The sequence below is a fragment of the Diceros bicornis genome, chromosome 31 (assembly GCF_020826845.1).
Source record: "Diceros bicornis minor isolate mBicDic1 chromosome 31, mDicBic1.mat.cur, whole genome shotgun sequence".
NCBI classification, from domain to species: domain Eukaryota; kingdom Metazoa; phylum Chordata; class Mammalia; order Perissodactyla; family Rhinocerotidae; genus Diceros; species Diceros bicornis.
Genome location: NC_080770.1, coordinates 26,885,731 through 26,907,596, shown reverse-complemented (window position 1 = coordinate 26,907,596; position 21,866 = coordinate 26,885,731). Strand labels below are relative to the sequence as shown.

The 21,866-nt window shown below is 39.6% G+C and overlaps 1 long non-coding RNA gene across 3 annotated transcripts in view; it reads right to left on the bottom strand.

The window, feature by feature from the left end:
- LOC131395217 (uncharacterized) overlaps positions 1-21,866 on the bottom strand; it is a 311,825-nt gene that overhangs the window by 253,474 nt on the left and 36,485 nt on the right. For all 3 annotated transcript variants that reach the window (XR_009216300.1, XR_009216299.1, XR_009216301.1), the window contains one exon: positions 17,242-17,348. This is a non-coding gene — a long non-coding RNA (uncharacterized LOC131395217). The remainder of the gene's footprint in view (positions 1-17,241; positions 17,349-21,866) is intronic.

Genomic DNA, 21,866 nt, shown 5'->3' with positions numbered 1-21,866 from the left:
GTTATATTTTATCCCAAACACATAATTAGATGCACAAAGATGCAGGCACAAGGATTTTCATCACATTAATTTTTCACAATCATAAAATAATGAGAAAAATTTAAATGTACATAAAAATATAGTAACTAAATGAATTTTAGTTTACCTCAATTATGAAATTCTGTGTAGCTATTAAAAACTATATTACCTAAGAATATTAAAATACTGAAAATATTTTCAAAATATATTGTCAAATGAAATAAGTTGGTTACAACTTCTAGTTATCATCCCTAAAATGACAATGAAGTGTTTTTTCAATAAAATACCCATCAAGGAAAAGATAATAGGAGAGGATACAGAATTGTGGAAGATGGAAAGTAAATGGACATGTGGTAGCTTTCTTGAAATCCAAACGAATCTAAAATTTATGCTGGCCCTGGGAAGCTCTAGACGTAGACAACGCATGCTACAAAATCCCAGAAATGCTCAAGAATAAGAAACACCACCTAAAGCAAAATTGCTTAAATATCCTTACAACAAAGTATTTAAATCCAAGATCACTCTCAAACTCCATTACCATTCCTATAGAAAGCTAGGAATTTACTCTCTGAAGAAGCTGACTCAAAAACACTCTAGATTTGAGGTCACTTGGGACAAGTGAGATTAGAGTAACATACTAAAAATATGTGGATGAAGTGAAATTTTAACTACTGAATCATGAAGTCCCTGGCCCCCTTCCTCCACTCATCTCCAAAAATGCTCAAGTCTCAAGTTCTTTCCAGCTTAGTCTTATGGCTTCACTCAGCATTAGTTTCTTCAAAATTCTTTTCTTCGGCAAATTTGAGGTTTAAACAGAATCTCAGGGGGAATGTTTAACCTGCCAAAGAAAATAAGTGTTTTAATCACTTAATAGCACATTTTATAAACAACTTTTATAATCTTCACAAAAGTTTATTGCTTTGTTAGTGCTGATTCTTCAGAAGGTCTGCCTAGAAACACTATACTTGTAATTAATTTTTTTAATTACATACTTAAGCTGCAAAATGGCATTTCTTAGAATACAGTCCATAGTTCACACATTTCACTGCACCTCATCTGTCTTCTCCCAGTTGGTTTTCATTAAAGTCATTGCATTAGGAGAGTCCACCTTAGTGGTTCTCAATCAGGGAATAGTGAGAGAGGAGGCACCTCATCTCCACTACAATTTTCTCCCTAACTTCCAACCAAAGTGTGAATCAGGAACCCAAAGAGGTCTTTTTAAATTATGCATACACAGCCCTGCCTCAAAAAACTCTGCAGGTCCTTCAACCATCTCCTAGTAGAAAATCATCGCACATCCCTAAAGGGTGTAATGGATATGTAAGTGGGGTGAGCAGAAAATAGAGTAAGAACTACATCACTACACAATGTAGACACCTGACCAAACTGAACAATTCTACGAAATTTGAGTTTTGGACAACGCTGGGGAAACATGACTTCTAAGCCCTTTTCCATTTGATAATTTCTATAGTTCTTTAGTGGAAATACTGCTTGTCCCCTTCTACGGGAATTGGCACATGACTCGGGTTGAGCCAATCACCCCTCTGGTCCAGTGGGCAGGCAAGGGACCTAGCCAATCAGAGTGCCCCCCTGGGATTTTTTCAAAGTGAAGTTGGTATGAAAGTGCCTTTTCCACTTTGGGTCAAGCAAGTGTAAGTATATGAGAGCAATCTCCCAGAGAGCATGTCCTCCACTCCGGGGATAAGCCAGACTAAGAAAATAAACCTGGTGCACAGAGAAAATTGGAAATCAAGAAAGAAAAGAGAAAATCCTGGTGGGATTTTGGTTCCTGATTACAGGCAAATCTATGAATTCCCATTTTGCCTTAAACTAGTTTTGAATTAGATTGAGTTGCATTTTCACTACTTCCAAACAAAAGAGTCTTGCTAATTCCTATTTTGTTTTAAACTGTAAACTCTGAGAAGGTTAAAACCAGGCTAGATAGAGATTATATACATGAAATATACTGCCTGAATAGTGGTGGTCATAGTGGCAATGGTGAGGATGACGTTAATAATAAACAAACTCTATTGAATGCTGACTACATCCCAGGCATTGCTTTAGTACCATCACTGTACTTATGATATAGGTACTATAATATTATCTCCATTTTTATATTTGAGGAAACTGAGGCACATAGATGTGAGGTAACTTGCACAAGATAGCGTAGCTAAAAATTTACATAGCCAGGATTTGAACCTAAGCACTCTGGCCCCAAAGCCTACACTCAAACCACCATAATAGTCTTCTTCATCATGACAAGTCAGTTAACTGGGCTGTTAACAATGTATCCTCTACATTAAAGCACAGAGACCAAAATTACTCTCAACTTTGAGAATGTATGACCTTGAGAACATTCCAACTGCTTTGACCTTTCAGATCTTAGTGAAAGGAGCCAACTTCACTACCGGGATTTACATGTGAATTTCTTGGAAATGCCCTGAGGAAACAGCTCCATCTGTAAGTAAATGGAACATGATAAATGATGACAGTCTAATGGGAAGTGCCTTACAGAGGCTGACAACCCTGAACTATTTCTACTTGACTTGTGGTTTGACCTAGACCCAATCACTCCACCCTTGACCTAGACTCTGGGCTCTGTTTATTTCTGATTTAATGAATGGTAATTTTCAATGTCCCCTCCCAATAAGAGGGCATTTTTTAAGGCAAATGACAGCAATGCATAAAATTCTCCATGCTTCTTAGAAGATGTTAGCTAGACAAATTTAAGAGAAGTTTGTAATCTCACTGTAATAATATTAGCTAAAATCTATTGAGTGCTTACCATGTTTCAGCACTCTGCAAAGTATATGCATTGCTCATTTAAACCTCACAGCAACCTTATATTGCAGATACTACTATTATTCCCATTCTACAAGCGAGGAAACAAGATTTGGGTGGTTCAATTACTTGTGAATGTTCACGTGGTGTGATGGCTAATTTTATGTGTCAACTTGGCTGGGCTATGGTGCACAGATATTTGGTCAAACATCAGTCTAGATGTTGCTGTGAAGGTATTTTTTAGATTAAATTAACATTTAAATCAATAGACTTTGAGTAAAACAGATTTCCCATCATAACATGGGTGGGCCTCATCTAATCAATTGAAGGCATTAAGAGAAAAAAGACTGAGATCCCCCAAGGAAGAAGGAATTCTGCAGACTGCCTTCAGACTTGAGCTGCAACATCAACTCTTCCCTGGGTCTCTAGCCTGCTGGCCTGCCCTGCAGAATTCAGACTTTCCATGCCCCACAATCACATCTGATTTCTTAAAATCTCTTTCTCTCTCTCTCTTTTTATCTCTCATGGATATTTATATACATATACACCCTATTGGTTCTGTTTTTCTAGAACCCTGACTAACACACATCTACACATAGTAACTGGAAAAGTTTGAATTTAAACTGAGTCAATCTGATTACAAAGTCCACCTCAAGTTTTTTTCCACTCAGAAAATTTTCTTTAGCCATTCTCTTTCCTTTTGGGGCCATAGCTCTAGTGTCTCTGGAAACTGGCGGTAACATTGGTTTGGAAAAAAAAAATATGAGAGGTATTCTATCACTTTCTTCTAAGAAATTTATTTCTCTTGCCTACAGTCTAAATTTAATTAAGCCCAATGAAATGTCTTTGGATCCTGCCCTCCAAACCTATGTGATTTGTCATCACTCAGTGTTAAACCCCACTGTCTATAGTCATTTAGCTTATCATATACCCTCTTCCCTAGCATCTCAAGGCCGCGGTGAAATTCAATCATGGGCACATGTATCCTGCAGTGGGAGGAGAAGTAGGGCTAATAGGAAGTAGAGTAGCAAAGTGGAAAGAGCAAAGTAGGTCTCTGCACCTCACTTTTCCTACCCGTAAAATGGGGATAGCTATACCTATCTTGAAGCATTGTTTTGAAAGCCAAGAAAACACACAGAGCAAAAGCACAGTGGAGGTATTCAAGAGGGCATAGCTCTTATCATCAGCAGCACTTCTACTTTAGAATTTAAAGCCACGTGTCTGTTCCCTAAGCTCACTTATAATCAGGCAACTGCTGTTGTTTGGCCATATTTCATGGACATTGCTGTGATCTGGGGTGAAGGCTAAGTCCACAATTACTCCATCTTCTATTTGACTTGTCAGCATGTCACAAAGAGTGCTTTAAAAACCCTGGACTCCCTTTAGAGACCACAAAAATAGAGGGTTAAGGGTGGAATCCGAAAATCAATTTAGTTTCCGTCTAGGCAGCCTTTCTGCTGTGATGTTTCTTGAACGACATAATGGCTCTGTGGAGCTGATGACAGAGGGCAAAAGAAGAAACAGCCCAGTTTTGATGCAAGCTTGTCTGTCACAGCTAAGCTGACATTCCAAGGACAGCAGTTTCCTCAGCACTGGAGGCAATACTCGCAGAAACGGTACCAATCAGCCACGCTCAGGTATGCCCCAAGCCTCTGTGAGCCAAGCTCTGGGTTACGTATACCGCTCACCGTCTATACTTTAATTCTGTAAATAAAGTTTGTTTTTTTCTCACTATAAAATTAATTCACGATCCTTATAAAATATCTGGCAAAAACAAAAAAGTAAAAGACAAAAATGTTATTCATAGTCTCAGTAATCAAAGACAACTATTGTCAACATTTCAGTAACTCTTTCTAGTTTTTATTAATTTTGAGCATTGGTGAAGCTGTGATTATACATTCTGTTATATATTCAATCATGTAACTCTCTAAGCCAGAGTTGGCAAACTATAGCTTGCAGGCCAAATCTGGACCACTGCCTGTTCTTATACATAAAACTTTTCTTAACACAGCCATGCCTATTCGTTTACGTATTGTCTATGGTTTCTTCCACACTACAGTGGCAGAGTTCAGTAGCTGATACAGAGACTGTATGGTCTGGAAAGCCCAAAATATTTACTATCTAGACCTTTGCAGAAAAAGATTTTTCAACCCCAGCCCTAGAAAAATGGTCACTGGATGTACTGGCAATGAGGTGCAGTGGGATTTCTACCTCCACCCCATTCTCTGAATGCCCACATCCTAACTATCTTTCAAGACCCAATACAATTGCCACGGTGTCAGGGAAGCTTCCTCTTATGCTCCCAACTGGAAGTCAGCTCTTCCTCTTCTAAGCTGCTACAGATCTTGATCCCTATTTTTCTTAATACCTTGTCCATTTTCTACCAGTATTTTACATGTATGTGTTTTTGTAAAGTATCTTTTCTCACCTATTTGACTACCTTTATTTCACATCACTGAGCTCAGTGTCTAGCACTTAAACACAGAACTCAGTATATATTTGCTGAACAAAAACTTTAAGATATGGCCCCCCATCCTCCAAGAATGAGCAACCTGGTCAGGAGAAATAACATCAACTACATTAAAACAATTAAGCATGGTTTTGATACAAGACTTATTAAGAGAAGGAAGCTACGGTTTGGGAAGCTATAATTAGGGAAGGCTTCTTGAAAGACTAGGGAATGAATTGGGACTTAAAGAGTGATTTTAAAACTACTTAGAGAATGAATAGGTAGAAGGCAGCAATAAAGACGGGGATGGAATGTGCACAGCTTTGTCTAACATGGTGAATAAAGATCTCGACAGGGTGCAGGGTGAACTCAAGCAGGAGAGAGAAACAGTACAGAGAGCCTGAGTACAGCCAGAAAAATGTGGGACCTTGAAAAGCAACAATACAATCACTAAACGGAAGCCTGGGCTCAGTTCCCAGAACAGCAATGACTGACCTGTATATGCCTTAGTTGACAGCTGTTTAGAATTCTATGGTGGAACATCATCAGTTTGCTTCTGCAATACCCTGCATCTTAATGAGCATCATTTGTAAGATATTTGAATGAGGCTGGTCCCCAGCTCAGAAATGATGGGAAGCTGAATATGAACACACTCACCCTGTGGGCTCCCATAGGACTTTGTACATAATCTTCTCCATAGCACAAACCATGCACTGTTGTAAGGTCCCTGTTTACATGTTTATATTCCCCACTAGGCATGGATTTCTCCAGGATATCTTAGTCACGGGTTGTTTAATTATGAGAGAAAAAAAGCCCACTTATTTTAAAAAATAGCTTAAGTAAGAAGAAACATATTTTAAGGTTGCAGTGGGATCCTACAGACCACACTGGGGGGAGTACAGGCGGTCCTCACCAGAACTGGGAAATCGCCAGTCTCTCTTCCTGCAGCCTCTGTGTTATCATGTCTGCCAAGCTCTGGACCTTTGATCCTCTCGCCCTCTGAAGCACACTTTCCTCTCCAAGACAAACCATGTTTCATGGATTCCAGAATTCATATTTTCCCAGATTTAACATCTCTATATCTCTTAAATTGCTTAACTTCCAATGACACAAGACACAGTTGGGGCCATGAGTTTCCTCAGGTAGAAAAGCAGAGCACCCAGTCTTGAGAATAGTGTCATCACATTAGAGGAAAATTCTGGAGACCACAGAGGGACATTTTTTAAAGAAATGCTCCATCACCAGTGCTCTCAGTGGCACAACAGTGATACTGTACAGAAAAAGTGATTTCCAAGAGTTGGACTCTGAACATGAAGTTTTAAGAACACCTAAACAGTCTATTTTACTCATATTTTCCTATTTATGAGAAATAGTAAAATTCAAAAGCATATTATATGAGAAAAAAACTATGATTAAAAAGTCTAAAAGAGCTCTTTCAAGAAGCATAAAACAAAAATTCTGAATGATGAAAAGGTATTATGCCATAGTATAAGTGGCAGATTTTGTCTTTCTGAGTGATAGACTTACAATTGATGCTGTCTTTCATTTGATGAAGTACTATACTTGCTGCTTCCCTTTGACTCCAGGTTACAGAAGGCTTTGGGTTGCCAGGTCTTCAAGTCGCAATTCTAAATGACATGAAGTGCAGGCCCAGTTCTGTCCGATTGCGTCGACCTCTATGTTTAGCTTTCGAATTCCCAGGAGAGAGAGCATACGTGTCCCAGCTTCAGTCAGATGTCCACCCCAACTGAATCAGCTAGAAGGAAGGCAAGTAGAACCAGCAAAGACTAGAAGAGGAAAACTTATGAAGACTAGATGGAGACACACTCAGGATGCCCAAAGAAGAGGAAAGAAGTGGATCCAGACCAGAAGCAAAGGAGGTACGCCTCTGCCCCAAATGGTGGAGAGGTAACATACCAGGACCAGGCTCTTCTTTTACTGCTATTATTTTTGTTTTGTTTTGTTTTTTGGTATATTGCTAGTATCTCTTTTTGAAAACTATCTCTTAACAGAACACCTGTATATTTTTTCACAGACTCAATTCTCAACTAATTCTACAGTTTTCTTTAATAGAGCCCTGAGTTTAAATCCCTCTAATGTCACATATTACTTGCTAGTTCTCCATACCATCCCCTCCTCTTATTAAAAGAGGCTGAAAGCATGGAAACTACACTGCTCAGAATCCCTTTGCCAGCAGAGTTCCAGCAAGATTTGGCCAATAAGAGATGCTCATGTGAGATTCAGACGGCAGAAGAGAAGGTGGTGCCAGTACTCTCTGACAGTAGACGCAGGCAGCCATGTGCAGGTTGGCGTACCCCAGGCATGGGTTTTGCTGGAAGCTTCCAGCAGTCTTCCTGGGCCTCACCCATATAGGAGCTACAGCAGGTGAGATAACTTGCGGCTTACCTGCAACTTTTCAACTTTAGGATTCCTGAAAGCCTGGAGTGGCCATGCTGACCTCTGCTCCCTAGCCTTTCAATGGTGGTGTAACCTTCTAATCTCCTTTATTAAATGGTTTCCTATTCAAAATACCTAAGGGGGCTTCTGTTGTCTTGACTGAATCTTGACTCGCACATCCCTTTAAACAGTGTTCTCAAACTTTAATGTACATTAAAATTACTCAGAGAGCTGTGTAAAACTCAGATTCAGCAGCCCTGGAATGAGCCCAGAATGCTGCATTTTTTTCAAGCATTCCAGGTGACTCTGATGCAGGTGGCCTGAGTCAACACTGAGAAACACTGCTTCAATATAGAGGTGAGGACTCCTGAGTCCTGTGATCCAACCACTCTTATCAGAAAATATTCTGATACCCAGATCAATTTCCCAGACAAGCAATATTCTTTGCAATCTAGTGCCCAAAAGAAAGGTTATTCCTTTCTGGAGGTGTGCTCATCATATTCTTCAGATTGCTTGCTCACCAGAAGCATGTTATATCTGAGCAATTACTTATCAATGCGGTGCAAGAGTTTAAAGATGAAGAGGGCAGGGTTGGACCTAGGATCAAATCCTGGCTTTGCTGTGTACTGGTGTATGACATTAAGCACGTCCCTTAACCTATCTGAGCTTCAACTTATTTTTCTGTAAATACTTACCCCACAGAGTCGATCATATATATAACAGGATTAACATCTACCTTTCCCACTTATACCTTGAAATCCATAAAGATGGGAACTATACCTAATATATTTATTGCTTTATCATCATTCAATCTTTGTCCAACAAGTAATTATTGAGCACTTAATATATGTCAGAGTCTACACTAGATGCAAATGAGGATACGGTGCTTAACCCAATGTTTAGAAGAATTCATGCTCACAAAATTTTGTTCAGCATCATCATCAGCTAAGATCAGTGGCTCACTTTTAAGAGCCTGTTGTAAATATGAGATACATTATCAAGCCATAAAGGGCAAAAAACAGTACATTAAAAATACTTCATACAAAAATAGCAGCGGCTTATTATATCAAGAGAATAAAAGTGTGATGAAAGGAAGTAGTTAAATCCTTACATCTGAGCTAACCTATCTGGTCTTATCGTGCTCAATAGCAGCTGCACAGGGAGCATGGCCCTTAGAGCAAGACTGGCAGAAAATGGTCTCATTGCCACTCAATGGTAGGAAGATTTTCTAATTTGGAGTTTTAATTTCTCGTTCTGAATCTTGTGAAATGCTTCCCATGTCAGACTTCAGCACCAGTGGGGAAAGACCCTGGACACCCATTAATTTGAAATGAAGCATCAGTTCACACCCCTTCTGGTTCCCTGAGTGAATGGCTGTTGCACTGGGTAATAGGCTGTCACTCTTGGGCGTGTGATCTGATCTGAGCTCCATTGACGCAGGAGGACAGGAGACAACCCCTGTTGATTGAAAGAAGCCCTTATGCCCTCCTCAGCTCCTTGTATGTGTGAGGAGACACATGGTTGATGGTGGAGAGCCTCCATCTGCACTTTTATGCCCTTAAAGTGAAGGCCAGACCCTGGGAAATATTTGGGCATAATTCACCTCCAACAACCCAGGCCTCCCTTCAACCATTCCTTTACAATCAATCATAAGATGCTTTCGCAACACACAGACAAACACCCAGAGTCATTTTACATCTCACCCACCATATTCTACTTCTCATATCCAGTTACATATCAACCTTTTGACTTTTACAAGTAGCTAATATGCGTTGAACACTTACTAAATTCCAGGCACCGTCAAGCACCTCGCATGCGTTATCCTATTGATTCTTCACAAGAACATTATGAGACAGCATATTTTTTACTGCTTTACAGAGGAGAAAACAGGGACCTAAACTCATACAGCAAGAAAGTTGCAGCCTTTGCTCTGTCTGATTTCAAAGTGCATGATCTTCATCACTCTACTGTGCTGCCTCCTAATATTTATCTGTGAAAAGGAAAGTGTTACATTGAGTTAGAGGAGTTGTTGGCAAATTTTTTCTGTAAAGGTCCAGAGAGTAATTCTAGACGTTGCCCACCATAAGGTCTCTGTCATGACTACTGAGCTCTGTGGTTATGGGATTAAAGCAGTCAGAGGCAATAGGAAAACAAGTGGGGGTAGTGGTTGTGTTCCCATAAAACTTTATTTACAGAAACAGTCAGTGGGATAGATTTAGCCTGTGGACCATCACTGCAAACCCCTGAATTAGAGGAATGTCAGGCCAAGCAGATAAAGGCTGTCAGGCTCAACATAAAAGTGAACTTGCCTCAGTTACTTGGGGTTTCTAGGGACAAGCCGCAGAGGGCACAGTTTCTGCATCTTTTCTGCAGCTACTGCCTCCCAACCCCAAGCTCCTGAGCAGGGCATGATGGAGGCGAGTCCAGTGAAGTCCCTGCAGGTCTTCTTCACTGAGAAGAGAGAATACAGACTCATCGGTTTCTCTCACTGCCGGGTCCCTGTGCTGTAACAAAGTGCCGCCATTCATTATCCCCCTTCTAGAATGCCCTCTGTGCCTCATGACCCAAGTCAGGCTCCCCTTCTCCCTGTACATCTTTCCCTCATGTGGATGAAGGTTAATGACACTAGAAATACCAAATAAAATAGGAATAATAACTGGAAAATTAAAACACGCTCTGCTGGTAAGAGTAATATAGTAGACGTGTATATATCCACCATGTACCATTTATGCCTAATGACCATGCCACACAATAACAATTATGAATATTGATTGGGAGATAAGAACTTTGTTGTAAGTTGTATTTGATTACAACAATGAGCTGCGTTCATGCTCTCAGCGTTCACAGTTTGTTGCATACGAAGCATGAGTGTGTCTGCTCACAATTAAATATCATGAAGCATCAGTCCCCAACCATAGTTTCTCTCACATTTTTCAGATAATCCATACAACGTCCACACTAATAAAAGAACAATAATCCATAATCAACCTATAAACAAAAATTGGGGTGAGTTTATTATGAGCCAAATATGAGGACTATATAACCTGGGGCCTTCCTTCCTCAAGGAAGGAAGGGCACCAAAGAAGTGGGGTGTACAGAGTGGTTACATACCATCAAAGCGCATGTATCACATATGATTGCAATGTCCCTTTCACAATACTCCTGAGATTGCCCTGTCAGATTACCCTGTTAGCACAGTGATTGATGGACACAGCAGGTAGCAGGTCTGCTGTCTCCAGTTGGGTGGTCACAGGATGAGTGCAGCAATCAAATCCTAGCCTAGGGAGAAATGCTTATCCTCAAGGAAATGCCAATGTGGAGGAAGTTGCATCCTTATCTTAAGGGCATTTGTTCTTGTCTTTGGGACATGCTAACTGCTTAAAGCAAATATACAATGTACGTTCAAAGGCCACAGGCCCTTTTGGAAAAACAAGCTCAGGCCGAATTAGTTTTACACCAAACGGCTTCCTCATATGCTCCAGTATATCCTATTGCTTGCCATTTATTTATCAGCATATGTCTTCCAAAATGTGCATTGCTGTGTTACATGCATGCATATTTAAATTATGTAAATGGTATGATGTCAAACATTTCACCATCTTACTTTTTCTTAAATCAATATTGTGCTTTTAAGATCTACCCATGTTGCCATGTGGTCATCTACTCTACTGCCTCTAACTGCTCTCTTTCTTCCTCCTAAGGACTTGAAAGGGACCATCAGTGTCTGGCACTCTGACCACTCAGATCATTCAGCTTGTTCATACTAGCTTGATGTCAGAGTCAAGCCATGATGCGATGATCCAAGAGGAGCTCCTATGCAGTTTACATAGGGCCCTGATCTCATGATTGGAAGCATGGACATTTGAAAAATTGTTTGTCATTTCCTGAAGGCACAATGATTTTTCTTGGGGGGAGGTAACCGCAAAACCCTACGCTGTCATGGAGGCAATGGAAAAAATCTTACTCTGAGGGCAAACCTCAGTTTCTTCATTAGTAATATGAAGATGATAATAGTACTTACATCATGAAGTTGCTGAGGTTAATATGAGATAATTTATGCAATCTGTTTAGTACTGTGCCTAACACATTGATAAATGGCTTGCAATTAATATTCTAAATCCAATGTTCCATTCCCATTACAAGATTATTTGCGTTGACAATGCACAACAAAGCAGAAGGAATTAAAGAATTAGAATGGTTGCTATAGTGAAGGGATGGAAATGGGAGTAGGTATAAAATAGGGATAAAAATGAAGAAAGAAAAAATAAAATAGCAGGAGTCTTGCAAAGAGCAATAAGGATCATGCACGGTGAACTGAGACATGTCACTACTCAATTCACTGAAACTGAGGTCTGAGACAGAAAACAGAACAAACGCCTTCCATCCAAAGGATAGCCAAACAATGAAAATGATCATGACAAAGAGACCCACGTAGGAAGGGTAGGGGGTGATCTAGGCTGAATCAGCTGCATCCCCAAAACAATACAATCTGGACTTCTAGAAAATAAAGAATGTCTGTAATGTAGCCTTGACAAAACAAGGGCACAGCCATCGGCAATGCAAAATTACTCTTATTGAGCAATGGTCCTGGCCCAGTAATATTTTCTCAGGGATAAACTGACAGCTCAGTAATAGATTGAAGAGACAGAGCCATTAATATATCCACTGTACTAATCCATTTCTTAAATTAACATTGTATAAAATTAAATGTCACACAAACAAGATATACTTGTTCATTAAATATAGTTGAAGAGAGAGAAAGGGTAGTGATCTCTGAGGCTAATGGGTGGCCATAATCAGGCCAGACATATCAAGAACCTTTGTGGAATTGGCTAATGCAAATGGGGTGAAAATTGTGTCATGTCCTAGCCAGATATAAAGAAAAGGTTAGATCATGGTATGAGAAGACTCTTTGCTTCCTCTCAATTTTCCAAACATCACATGTTTGATCATCTCTAGATGAGTCACCATCTGTCTTAGGAGCCAAAGACTGCTGAATAAAGTAAGAACAGAAAAAAAGAGGGGAAGGAGGGGCAGGGAGAGATTTCTCACTCACACAGCACAGCTGACGTTGGAGTTTTGAGGAGATTCATTTACTTTCAAATGTACGCCTGACAGCCTACTCTCAAAGTGAAGCATCCTACTTTTGCTGTCACCATCTACAGCCTTACTACCAGGAACATCAACGCAATGATGATAGTTTGTTCTGCTCAAATTCACAAGAGTTATAGAACATCTGATGGACTGCCTGAATGAGAATTCTAAATAAGTGCTGGTGTTGACAATTACAAGAATGATACTGAATTTCAAGGGACTGAAAACTCAACAGCTGTAACATCTACTAGTCCGGCAATTGGGGCTAGGCTCAATTGCTGGCCCTCATCATCTCATCTATCCATGAGACGAAAGTAGAATAGTGTGTCCAACTGGCATGGTACAGGGGTAAAGAACATCATTTCTAAAGAAAGACAATCCTGGTGTTGAATTCTCTCTCTGGCACTTTACCAGCTGCATGATATTGGGCAAATTACTTATCCTCTCTAAGCCTTAATTTGCTCACATGTAAAATGAGAGAAACAGTAGTACTCCTTATCAGAATTAAATGAGATAGTACATATAAATATTTAGCACAGATTGTTGAACACTGTTAAGTATTTAACAAATATTAGTTATTGCTAAAATTAACCTGTCAGTACATCCTAAAGGCCTGAGTCAAGTAGCATCTATTAATCACTCAGTACACACCAAGCACAGTGCTAGACGCTGGAGATACAGAGCTGGGCAATCCTACGTTCAAGGTTCTCGTTGTTTGAATTACTGCTGCTAAGACTGACCATTAACTCTACTAAATTCTAAATTCTCACTTGTAATAAATCAATGTACTTAAAAGGAAGGGTATTTGTTTCCTATGCCAGACTCCACAATACCAGTTTGCTAGGGAGTACAGCATGTTCATGAAAATTATAGAAGCAGAGAACAGTTAAAAATAAGGGGAGGGGGCACACAATTGTTTTCAGAAAGCAAGAATTTGTAACTTTAAAGTTATCACTTATTGAATGTTCACAGTATGCCAGGAACCATGCTGAGCACCTTACACTGAATATTCCCATCCACCTTTGGCATGGGCATTACAATAATACCCATTTCTGAGAAAGCTAGGACAATAGACAGAGAGTTTGGGAATATGCCAAAGGGGACTACATTGTAGAACTGGGATTTAAACCCCTGATTCCAGAGGCTGAGTTAGAATGCTACACCATATTCCCTCCCTACACAGCAAGATGTTGAAGGATATCTATATTCTTGGAGCTGGCAGAAATTTACATATTATCTAATCCAATATACTCATTACATAAAGGAGTAATCACACCAAGGAATGCAGAGTAGCATGCTTAATATCACCCAACTATTTAATAGTAGAACCAGGATTCAAACCTGGGCTCCCTGACTTCTTCTCAGGGCTCTTCCATTACACAGCATTGGGTCTCAGTCTATTTAATGAAGTCTGCCCTGAAGGAAGCACGTTCAATAGGCCTGTGCAGCCTGTATGATTAGAACAGATATTCATCTCAAGTTTCCACCCACAGATTCCCTACCTTACCAAAGCACAGGGTTTGCATAGCATTTAACAATCACATTTCCGTGGCCTCAAATGAAGCTGATGAAAGAAAATGCAGGGCTATTATGCCTCCTCTGAACGGATTGTCAGGTTAGCAGTCATAGTCCTAGAGCACTCATTTCTCCATTTTCTGTTTCTATATTTAATACCCTTCAAAAGGTATTTTGATCAGCAGATGGATCATGAGATCCCTGAACTCTTGTGCTGTTCCTTGCCAGCCACTAAGATGACAGTGGACACCAGAGTCACAAACACAAGTGTCTCTATGAGACAGGCAGGTGACACAAATGAGTGATGTAGACTGGCTGCAAGACAGTAAGGTGTGGTAAAAGCTGTGCCAAATTGGTGTGTGTGTGTTTCACATCACGTAAAGGGGCGAGCTGTTACTCAGTTCTTGCCTATTGTTCCCACAGGGACACAGAAACCCACGTTGCCAGATTTTCTAGTGTTTAAAGAAGCAATGTAAATATGTAATTTTATGTAAAATTTTCCAGATTTTCAAACATATTGTCAAGCTAAATCTAGCCTGTAGGTTTGCAGTTTTTTAACTCAGGTGTATGTATTCTGAGCTCTCACACCTGCCAAAAGTCAGAATTTCTTTATCCTCCCAGACAACATGTTTCTCCTGGAGATTTATTTTTTAATATTTTTTTATATTTGTTTCTAAATGTCTTTCCCATTAGAAAACAGAGTTCTTTCGTAATTCCAAGTCTCTGGTACATTGTTAGCAATCAGTACTTAAAGAAAGAGAAGGGGTTGTTCTTTCCTGAAAGATAAAGCTATTTGTGTTCACTCAATCAGTCAACAAATATTCCTGGAACACCTTTCATCGTAACCAGGAACTGTGTTAGCTGCTAAGACTATAGCAGTGAAAAATGATGATAAATTCTGAAACTCCCCAGTTCTGTTACCACTGGGAGAGGTTTCCCAGTCTTTATTGCACTTACTTGTACATCGTCTATTATTTAGCAGTTCAGTAATATCTACAGCTTTGGAAAAAAAACCCACTGGTTTACCTGAGTTTATTGAAGGTAAATATATTAATCAGCACGCAGTCAGTTCATAGTAGCAGCAGCAATCTTACTCAAACTACTAGCAAGGAAGAAAGAGAGAGAGAGACAGTGATAGAAAGAGAAACGGAGAGAAAAAAGAAGGAAAGAAGAAAGGGAGGGCGAGAGGAAGGGAGGGAAGGAAAGAAAGGAAGAAGGGAGGAGGGAAGGAAGGAAGGAACGAAGAAAGGATTTGCTAAATTTGTGGCTTCAGGCACAGTAGGACCCATGGACTCGAGCATTGTCATCAGGGACCAATTCTTAGGCTCTAACCATGTATGTAAACATTACAATCACTGGCAGTGCAAGACTTACACTCTAGGTCTTAGCAATATGAGAGGAAAAGAGAACATCTTCTCCAATAGCACTGGTGGAAAAGCCCCAGGGAGGATTCTCATTGGTCTAGATTGGTCACGTAATCCATACATGAACCAGGAACCATAGGACAGAAAAATTGTTAACATAGCATTGTTAACTGAAAAGCAAAAAAAAACATATGTCTCCTGTGTTAGTAAGAAAGCAAAAGCCATTGAAGCAACACGGTGCTATCTTTCTGACTAGCCTGATGAAATTGATCTGGACCAGGAACTACCTGAATTAAGTCCGAATACTCTGTGTTAAATCAGCAAGGAGGAAATAAGAGGTATTTGTTTGTTTTCCCAGGATGTAATGTGGGAAAACAACATACTATCAAATTCTACATTTAACTTCTACCATAGAATCTCTCAAAGAGTATTCAGAAAAAAAGGAGCTCACTTTTTAAGGTTTTAATTAAAAGCAGATTTGGTGGGAATATTCAGTAGTCAATTAAAGTTTGGGAAATTTGGGGTTATACAAAGTTCAGTAGATTTCTTAACTGAAGAACTTCTCCGAGATCATACTACGTTAATGTGTATCATAAATCACCAAAGGTGGTGACTTAGTACGCTTTAGTTCCCAAATTAACTTGGCCACGGAACACTTTGGTACACAGAGAATCTTGTAGGCCTGATGTCCAGCAAAAGACAAGCTAGAATCCTCCACTCCACAATGAGATGGAAATGACCAGTTTTCTCTGTGCATTCGAAACCTGCTGCATAGTGTTATGAAAATAGCATAGATTTTCACAGCAGCGCTGTGTTTGAATCTCAAGTATGTTACCTTTATCCAAGATCAAATTACTTGTACCTCTCTGAACCTCAGTTTCTTCATCTATATAAAATAAGATGTTATGACTTATAAGATAACTTGTCAAAGAGTCTAGGATAATACCCAGCTCACAGAACATGCCAGTTGATGCTAGTTTCATTTCATTTTGAACTGACCTAGGCCTGGTATAAACTTCTACCTAAATTAGCAAACAGCAGTAATCCTACAACAAATGCTATGTTTCTGTTTCCCAGTGTTAATGCAAGTCCTACCCAGAAGCGTCCACTAGTACGGATTCAGATGAAGGTTAGAAGAGGGAAAAAAGCCAATGGTGAATTAAAATGGGATAAACTATTAAGAAAGACCATCTGAGCCCAGCATAGCATAGTAAGTCCAAGTTCAGGAATTGAACTCAGAATCAGGTTTGGATTATCTGGATGACCTTGTGCAAGTTACTAAAACCCCCTAAGTCCCAGTTTCCTGGTGTGTAAAATGGGGATAATTACATCATTTCAGGTGGCTGTTGTGAAGATAATGCACATAAGGCATTTACTGACTTGGCCTGGTCTATAATAAACACTCAATATCAACGTCAGTCAAAGCCCGCTACATTCAGCTACCATAATAATCAACGTCCACAACTGCAGTGACTTATTTCTTTATCACATGGGCAAGGGAGCTTTGCTCACCGTGGTCTCTCAGGGCCTCAGGCTGATGGAGCAAATGCCAACTCAAATGTTGCCAGCCATCATGCCAAATGGAAAAAACTGTCCGGAGGGCTCACACCAGCAATTAAATACCTGGCCTGGTAGTGACACGCGACACTTGAGCTCCACAACTCAATGACCAGGAGTAATGAGATGGCCTCACTCAACCACAAGGGGAGCCAGGAAGTACTCCTCGAGTCCTGAAAGAGAAGAGATGGAAATGTTTGCTGAGCAGCATGACTGCCCACCACAAACGTGTTAGCTGTTATGATCCAGAGCTTGCACATAGTAGGCACGTCATGAGTATTTGATGATTGCTTTGAAATGGCCAGCAGAGCAGAAGGACCATGAATTGCATTTAGTCAGCAGAATCATTAGGATATTTACAAAGAAACTGACTATAAAGAGAAAACTAGGAAAGCAGCAGCAACAAAAATGAGCCCACACAAGGGAGAGACTTGCTCAGTCTGCAGCATGGCAATTAAAATGGAAAAGGCAAGGGCTATCGAATCTCAGTTTTGTTACCTTTATCTTAGGTCAAATTATTTAAAACTCTCTGAACCTGTTTCTTCATCTACATAAAATGAGGTGTTATGCCTTATAGATAATGTACGCCAAAGAGTCTAGGACAATACCCTGCTCAGAGAACGCACTCGTTGATGTTAGTTTCATTTCATTTTAAATTGGCTGAGGCCTGATATAAACTTCCACCAAATGTAGCAAAATCCTGCACAAAATGTGTGCAAAACTCCAATAGTGCCTCTGTGATTTTGAAGATCCTGTTTCCTTGATAACGGCATATTTAGACAACTTTAAAAAAACAAAAAAGAATGATGTCTGTAACTCACAGTAAATCTTCAACTAAATCATTCATGCTATTTGTTTATAAACAGCACAACCAGTCAACCACGAAGTTTAAATTGGGAAATCAATTTCCCTGCAAAATATTTCACGTTATATGGAGTTGTCTTAAAGAATCTGATGTCTGCAGTGATGAATGGCTTTTATGACATCACTCACAGAAAGAGAGCATTACAGAACTAAAACAGAAGCAATCTGGAATTATAAGGAGAGGAAGATGGAGAAAATGGCTTGCACCTTTTTGGAAGGGTTCCCAAATTTCTTCCACCCCTCCATAGTCATCACCCCAGGGCTAATATGCCAGGCAAGTACAGAATTACTGCAGAAACGTGATCAAAGATATAAATTAAAATTCATTCGAGTCTTAGATTCTTACTGACCTAACATTTGTAGTATTTTTAGAAATTTACCTGTCATAAATTCAACTTCAAGGAACTCATAACTCAAAAATCAGCTGAAAAATAATCAACCAAATTTTAGCAGATACTATTGGTGGTTTGTCCAACTTCTATCCTCCCGTTTCATTCTAACAGAAGAAGGAATTGTATTCTAGCTCTGCCCAGGTCCTTGTGCCCATGAGCTTCAAAAGTGGCTGACTCCATCCTTAGCTGTGAGTGGTGGATGATGCTCTTTGGTCTAAGCCAAATCTGCTTAACTGTACCAGGTGTAGGAATGGGCATGTGACACAAATATGGCCAAGACATGAGAAGTTCATTAAATGGTTTCCAGAAGAGGTAATCTCATTCTAGAAAAAAGAAAGGAAGATTCGGTCCCTCTTCTTCCTCCAGATGTTGCCATGTGTGGATCTAATATCTGGAACTGCTGCAGCCACATGGCTTCCAGCATGAGAATGAAGACATTGCTAAGGATGGCAAAGGAGAGATGAAAAAGGCTGAGTTCCTTGAGGACATCCTTGAACCACTGAGTCAACTAACTCTGAAATCTGTCCCGCCTCTGGACATCCTGCTATGAGATTAATATATTTCCTAATGTTCATGCCAATTTGAGTTGTACTTTCTGATGATTGTAGGACAAAGTATCCTGATACAAAGGCCTTAAAGAGAATAACAAAAGCATGGTGGACACTATTGTAAACACTCAATGTCTATTCTCCCTTTCTACCTTACAAACATTACACTCCATTCTGTTTCAGGTAGCCCAATTATGGATACATAGTCATTTCTAGACAGTGAAATTCATATGGATGTCTACTCTGGGGCTTATGAGGAAGCTATTGCCTTATTTAAAAAATGTTAAAAAGGAAAGATGGCTCTCAGTGCCCCTTGCCGTTTGCTTTTTCTCCTTCTTCCTGTCTAATATGTGGACTACATGCTCACAGGTGGAGCAATCAATATGCTAAGGATGAAAGAGCAGTAAATCAGAAAGAATCTGGATTCTTGATGCCTCCCTTTGTCCCTGGTGTATGCCCTAAGTAGCTCAAAGGAAGTTTAAAGGTGCTTAATACCTCTTCAAGGTTGTTTTTCAGAGCTATGTTGGGAAGAGTTACCAGGATCAACTGGCCTGAACCAGATCAAGCCCCACTGCAAGGGCAGCGCTTGTGCAGACAGTCGGGAGACGACCAAAAGATGCCCTTTACTTCATCCTAATACTAAAATCTCTGCCCTAGGAGGATCCTAGGCCTTATTAGCATAACATGCGACGTATGTGAGAGCATGTTTTCAGACTGAACCTGTGCAAGCTAATACCCACCTCTACACGTGATGACAAAACTTTCCTTTTAAATATTCATTCCCCACCCGAAATAAAAGGAAATTCTTCTCTTTGTTCAGGCAGCCACAACTTTGGAAATGATTCCACATGGTCTCCTACTTTGTGTGACAACTACGTCTGGTGGAGAACCTGATTTTCACTCACCAGGAAGCAAACCCTCTTTGGTTTGGTAACACCTTGAACAGCCATACTCTTCCTGAAAGACCTCCTTCCAGACTTTCTTGGCAAATGAAGTAAAGAAACCCCTATTTGGATAAGACTCTATATTGAGTTTCATTTATACAGCCAATGAAAACCCAATAAAAAAATAAGTTAGTTATTTATCAGCAAATAACAAAACATAGTAAAGCTTGGGAGGAGAATATTGAGTAGATAAAAGTGTGGGCTCTGGAAATAGACTGCCTGGTTTGAAAGCTGGCTCTGCCTTTTGCAAGTAGTAGGATTTTTTTTAATGAGGTTTTTTTGTTGTTCTGGTTTGAAATATAGCACATACTAGCTTTAGAAAATTGAAAATATAGAAGTAAGAAACAGAAATATAAAAAAAAAATCATCCATACAGCATAAATGACCATTACACAGGTTTTTGTGTATTTTATATATTATGTACTCATATTATATTCATAGTATATATTTTTATCCTGTATTTTTCATTTAACATACATAATAAGCATGTTCCATGTCAGTTAAATTATTCGTAAACATTATGTTTTTATTTTTATTTTTTCTTTATTGAGGCAACACTGGTTTATAACATTATATAAATTTCAGGTGTACATCATTTTATTTTGATTTCTGTATAGACTACATCATGTTCACCACCCAAAGACTAATTACAATCCATCACCACACACATGTGCCTAATCACCCCTTTCACCCTCCTGCCTCCCCACTCTCCCTGTGGTAACCACCAATCCAATCTCTGTCTCTATGTGATTGTTTGTTGTTGTTTTTATCTTCTAGTTATGAGTGAGATCATATGGTATTTGACTTTCTCCCTCTGACTTATTCCACTTTGCGTAATACCTTCAAGGTCCATCCATGCTGTCACAAAAGGCTAGATTTCATTGTTTCTTATGGCTGAGTAGTATTCCATTATGTATATATACCACATCTTCTTTATCCATTCGCCCCTTGATGGGCACCTAGGTTGCTTCCAAGCCTTGCCTATTATGAGTAATGCTGCAAAGAACATAGGGGTGCATGTATCTTTACACATCCGTGTTTTCAAGTTCTTTGGATAAATACCCAGCAGTGGAATAGCTGGAAAATATGGTAGTTCTATTCTTAATTTTTTGAGGAATATCATACTGTTTTCCATAGTGGCTGCACCAGTTTGCACTCCCACCAGCAAGCTATAAGAGTTCCCTTCTCTCCACATCCTCTCCAACACTTTTTGTTTCCTGTCTTGTTAATTATAGCCATTATGACGGGCGTGAGGTGATATTTCATTGTAGTTTTGATTTGTGTTTCTCTGACAGTTATTTTAGATAGGTTACTGAATTTCTCTAAGCCTCAGTTTCCCAACTTGAAAAATTAGGATAGTAATAAAAATAAATCTACTCCAAAGAGTTATTATGAGAGTTCAATGAGACAATCCGTGTGAAAAAAAAAATGAGCCTGGAACTCAACACATCCAAGAAATGAACATACCACCATGTGCCAGTTTGTGTTCTACGTGCTAAAACTATAACAGTGGACAAAACAGACAAAAATCTCCACTCAAGTGAAGTGTGCATTCTATTGAGGGAAAACAGATAATAAGCAACATAGAAAAGAAAAGCATACAGTATTAGAGATAAGAGCTATTAAAAATGAATAAGTCAGGGAAGGGAAGTGGAGAGTAGTTGAGGTGGAGTGTTGTAGTGTTTAATAGAGTGGATGAGGAAAATCTCACTGAGAAGCTGGCATCCTTGTAAAGACCTGAAGGAGATAAGAGAGTGAGTCATGAGAATCCCTGGGATAAAGGCATTTTAGGCAAAGGGAAAAGCTGGAGCAAAGACCTGTGGCAAGAGCATTCCTAGTGGGTTCTACAAACAGCAAGGGAAACAATATGGCTGGAGCAGACGAAGCAAACTATTTAACTATTAGCTAGAAACAATTTATTCACTCTTAGAAGTTAGTCTAGA